Genomic DNA, 6000 nt, shown 5'->3' with positions numbered 1-6000 from the left:
AAAGATGGGTGTCGTGCTGTATTCTGAATATGCATGCATTTTTTCTTTCTTTCTTTGAGATAAAAACTCAGAGTAAATTAAAAGCCTCAATTTTGACTCTCATTTCAGTTCAAAAGCAGTGCCATATGTTTTCAGGTTCAGGGGATGACACTGCGATGTTATTAAATATACACATATATTTTTTTCCCCCCATTGTAATCAGGTTTTGTGTGTCTCGAAAATGAAAAACAGCTTGAGGCACTGGGGAATGAGATGACCCAAGGGGTCAGGAGTGTGTGTGTGCGTGTGTGTGTGTGTGCGTGTGTGTGTGTGTGTGTGTGTGAGTGAGTGAGTGTATGTGTGTGTGTGTGTGTGTGTGTGTGTGTGAGTGAGTGTGTGTGTGTGTGTGTGTGTGTGTGAGTGAGTGAGTGAGTGTATGTGTGTGTGTGTGTGTGTAGGGAGAAGGTGACAGGCAAGTGAGGACAGTGTGACGTAGACAGCGTATGTCTTTGTTTTGACTGCAAATTTTGGCTTACTGCAAATCTCATGTGATAATTGTATATTGAATAGATTTCTCCTCACTGAATTTATCAACCTATTATAACCTGTATATGCCTGTGTATATTGAAATACCTATACATATAATCCTGAATGTCCAGTTAAGTGTGCTTGTGTGTGTGTGTGTGTGTGCGCGCGTGTGTTAGACTTCCTGTTCATGGCACAGTAAATCTGCGTGCACTGCTACCTGAGTGTATCAGAGGAGGGAGTTGATTGACAAGGTCTTTCCCTGGTATGGGGGGGCAGGGGTAGGGGGGGTGGGGGATGGTTGGTGGAGAATAGGTAAGTTAATGACAAAAGTGTGTAATTTTATGAATGAAATAAAACAATGTGCTATGTACATAAATAAACAATTTAAACCATAATCCGCTCCATGGATTTAGGATTAATGCAGTCTCTGTAATCCACATCATGGGCCTCTCTCTGGGATTAGCAGATGGCTGAGGGATGGGGGGGGGGGGGGGGACTCCTTTGAGAATATCTGCTGTTTTGGGATTAAATATAAGGGGAGGGGGTAAAAAAGAGAAACAGCAAGCCAAGCCACAAGGGGACAGTTTTCAAATTTAAAAAAAAAGATTAAAAAAAAAATCCAAAATGTTTTGGTAGATTTGAACTATGTTACAGTTTCTGCTTTCTATTTTCTTTGGTTGTTGTCAAATATGTCACATTTGATGAAAATTTTAACATTTAAAATTTTTGCCCATCTTTTCGAAAACATATTTTTTCAATTGATCACATGGGAGATCACTCTAGACATCTGACATCTTTAAGGTCACTCATGCATGGATGAATGAAAACAAATGAGTCAGAAAATTGTACTGAACATTCCCAAAGTCTTGTTCCTCACACCTGTCCGCCAAAGACTAAAACTGTAACCCTCAGAATAAAATGAACAATCCTATCTTTTTGTACAGTGATAATCCAGTTTAATCCCACTACGTACCAGAACTGCACAGAAAGACAAAACAGGAAGAAAAAAACTTTGAAAGGGAAGACAAGGATAGAAGAATAGAGGGAGAGAGCAGGAGAGAGAGGGAGAGAGAGAGTGAGTTTGTATACTTTGACGAGTGTATCTGAACATATGCTTAAACACTATTTTCCAGTTTGATCGTAATCTTCTGAGATTGTAATTTCTTTATCATTTGATTGGAGCGGACGGGAGGTCATCGGTTAATCTCGGGCTGATTGTCCTTTCCACATCTCCCTCTTTATTTTCACCCCTTTCTGCCTCCACTATATTACTGACAGAGTGAATCTCCGCGCTCCGAAACAACAAAACATTCGGAAAGAAACCGAATGAAAGACGCACTCGAAAACTGAAATCAGATGCCAGGAAATTTATTCGTCACATTTACATCCACATTTATTTATCTAGCAGACACTTGTATTCAAAGCGACTTCAACGAGAGACAGCATACAAACCAATCATGTAAGCTTTATGGAACTGTCTGTAGGATGAAAAAAGGTAATTAAAAAAAAAAAAAAAAAAAAAGAATAAATAATAAAAACAAAAGAATCGCTAATTTGAAAGAATGTGAGAGTTTCGGAGAATCTAGGAACACTGAATTGGCCTCGGCTATGAAAATCAGATTGGGCCGTTTCTTTTCTTTCAGTTAAGCAACACTTCTGAATCCTCTATGGCTTTTACAGCAGTAAAGCAACAGGGCAAAGGCGAGGTTGGCCGTCAGAAACCTGGGGACTAATAATCAGTTGGAAATCCGATATTAATGCCACAGTTCATAGTGGAAATGTGACGCGAATCCTGCTGAACTCCAAGATCCCAAACAGGAATGTCGAAGCCCACATTAACACTGACAGGAATCATTTTCACCGCTGCTTAACCTTCTGTCTCAAACCCACCGCTCCCGATTTCACCCTCTCACCCTTTTCACCTTGACCCCTCGTCGTCTTTAAGCTCCAGTCTTAACTCTACCTCAGCGCCAGATGCACCAGCGCTGCCGGGGCACATCTGTTGCTAACGCTGGGCTAAGCTGCCCACGGTGGTCTTGTAATGCAAAGAATCCCCCAGTTACATCACATCCAGGACAACGGAAGCTGTAGGGGTTTTTTTCCTCCATCTTCTTATTGCAGTGATTAGAGATCTTTCTAATATAATTACAGTCATCCAATACGCTTGTCAGATTCCCGGAAAAGTCTGCATGATAAGGCTGGTCTTGGTTAAGCAGAAACGGAATCCGGGTAGATACTTTTCCGGACATAATTATTTCTAAAGATTTGATGTAATTGTTCAAATGTTTGCAAGCACACTGCATTAACTGCTTTTTGGTTTTTATGAATTAAAACTTCCAAAGTGTCAACTGTTCCAAAGTATAATATTTTTCCTCAACTGCTTCAAGTTAATTACAGTCTTACATGACTCTTACGTAAAAAATGTTTAATAAACATGATTTATGTTCACAGTCTTTTTTGTTGATCTTAAAGGCGAGAAAATCAACATATAAGGAATTGTATGGAACAACCACGTCGTTATCAATGTGTAACTATGTCATATTGCTAAATTTATGCAAATTAGATGGGCGGAGATGGTGCTAAGTGAAAAGTTGATGTCCTAAGCGGACCTTTGTCGTGCTCTTTTTAAATATAAATCTCCATCAGCTAATATAAGTAAGACATCATTCTAATGTCCATTTAACACCCCTTGACTGAAAATTGTTCCCACTTGTAATACACATCACAAATCTTGGAACATCAGTTGGATTTACTCTATAAAGTGGAGTGAAGCTGTTTGACTGTGCGAATTTGCTGAGCTAAATGTATTCGATTAGGCCTACATTTAATTCACATCAGTATGTTTGGGTCATAATTGGACACAGTGTAAATGGCTGTACCAGATTAACATGAGAATTTCACAATAAACCATATTAAAATAACATACTGAATTCAGTTGTCAGGGCTAATACTTTCAGTTCAGATGTGTTGGTTTTGGACGGCACCTCTAAAAATAAGACAACCCGCTTCTGTTTCTCTGATTGTGTATAATCATTCTGGATGCTCAAAATCGACACATTTGTTTTTACCTTAACTCTCTCCATGTCTTCAATAATGCGGAAATGAAAGGACAGGCGTAAGCGAAAAAGTCTTAAGTCTGATCTAACCCTCCGCCGCTTGACTGCATTAAGGTACATTACGGTACGGATTTCATCATATCAAGCCTCACTAAAGGCAGTAAATATGAACGAGGATTCAATGATATGGGGTCTTAAACTGAATTAAAAGACCATGGATCACCAGACGACGGCGCTATGTTAACTCACTCAACTGGCGGTCAAGAGTTTAAGTTGGAAGTGTTTCTTGAGCTATGGGACACGAACAAAGAGAGTGAGAGAGACGGACAGAAAAGGGAGGAGACTTCAAAAGCATTACATCATTACAATAAAAAGTGACGTAATCTATTTTTTTTAATCGCTCTTTATAGGCATATCTAGACGGTTTCTTTCTCTATTGCCACGCTAATCCCTTACTTCATTTATCTTTCTTTTTTTTCGCTCCATTTAATCCACTGTTTCTATATTCCAAACTGGATGACTCTGGTTCTTTAACCAATGAGACCTGATGATGTAACCACTAACCACATCCTTCCGGCTAACCTACCTCTACCTCTAAAAATATTTGTTGTAATGACTAGATTGTGTTTTATTGTGCTGCCGTTTTGCTGCATTTACGAGTTTAAAAGCTGAGTGCCTTTCCAATGACGTAATGCAAATGCCTTCAGAAATGTGAATTCTGATACCGATTTTGGCTCTGTGGTTGCTCAGATTACATGCAGCTCGTTGAGTGGGTTTATATTTACCGCAGCCAAAGGAGGTCAAACCGATTCCTTTCAACCGTAGGTTCAGATTATAAATTTGGACAAGCTCTCCTAAATATTTGGATTGATGGAAGTTTTTTTTCTCTCTCTCTAAACTACGGCAGCCAAGAGCTCAATAAACCTTTGTCTTTCACTGAGATGATGTGCTGAACCGCTTCCTTTTCAGTGCTCTTTAGAGAACCTTTACAGTATTCCCAAGAGAACAATGAGCCAAGAGATTATATCCTCTCCAGATTAGGCCGTGCTCTGTGATAGATCTGTGTTTGCTGAAAATGATCCTGTTAACATGAACCAGGGAAGGCATGACATTTCTGGAGCCTGTTCCGTTGGCCTCACCCCAGCCGTTGAGAACTACAGGGCCGCCTTCAAATTTCCCAATGCTTAACGCAGGCAAGAACGAAATGCTGGTCATTGGTCCCCCCTACGCATAAGCATCTTTTTAGTGATATTACCCTAAATTTTGACAACTGCATCATCTCTCAAAATTCTGTAACTAAAAACCTTGGTGTGGTTTTTGACTCTAGTTCTCTCGCTAGTCACTCATATCAAGAACACAACCAAAACTGCCTTTTGTTACCTCCGCTAAAACTAGGCCCGTTCTAAGTATGGCTGATGCAGAAACTGTTGTTCACGCATTTGTCACATCTCGCCTCGATTACTGCAATGTTCTGTACTCTGGTCTGCCTGCCTCTAGTACCAATAGTCTTCAGCTAGTCCAGAATGACACTGCCAGAATCCTGACCAGAACGAGGAAGTTTGATCACATTACACCTGTCCTGGCTTCCCTTCATTGGCTCCAAATTCATGCAAGGGCAGAGTTTAAGGTCCTCTTATTGACATATAAAATTCTACGTGGGTTTGTGCTAGCCTACTTATCTTAATTAATTACAAGCTATAATACCCCCCCCCCCACACACACACCATCATTAGTCATTCCAAGAGTTAAAAAGAGGTCCACTGGGTGCCGAGCCTTTCCCTATCGCTCTCCCTTCCTTTGGAATGGTCTACCTACGGAAATGAGAGGGGCAAACTCTCCTGACACCTTTAAAACCAGGATAAAGTCTCATCTCATCTAATTTGACCAGTAACGGAGGCTCAGTCTCCGCCTGTAGGGTTTCCTGTCATAGTTTAGTTTCTGCCAGTCTAGGCCTCTCTCTTTCTCCACTACTTTCTGTCTTGACCGTGTTGTTCTCTCTAACTGACCAGTTCTCCTCTGTCTTTGTGAGTGGTTCTTGTCTGTGTCTCGGTGCATGGATGCAGCTCCTAATCGTTAGGTCGTTGGCTTGACCTTGTCTCCATGCCCCGTGGTCCCTGGCCCTACTCACCCTGCGTGGCCATGTGTGGCCCTGCATCTTCCACAGTCATTAGTTTTGCTGCCATAATGAATCTATGCACTACATTCTTTATGTCCATTATTAAGTCCTGATACCCCACTAATGCTCTCTTTCCCCCCCTCCCTCATCTTCTGCTTGTGTATGTAACTTATGCTTGATTATGAATGTCTTGAATGAGCGTGGCTGTCTTCCTCCCAAGTTTGCCCCCCCCCCCACCCCTGTTCTCTTCATTTCCTCCCTGTCATCCTCCTCTTCATCGTCGTGCCCCTCGTCCTTGCGGTTGCCGCGGTTTCGTGACTT

The sequence above is a fragment of the Chanos chanos genome, chromosome 16 (assembly GCF_902362185.1).
Source record: "Chanos chanos chromosome 16, fChaCha1.1, whole genome shotgun sequence".
Lineage (NCBI taxonomy): Eukaryota > Metazoa > Chordata > Actinopteri > Gonorynchiformes > Chanidae > Chanos > Chanos chanos.
This window is presented reverse-complemented; position numbering follows the sequence as displayed.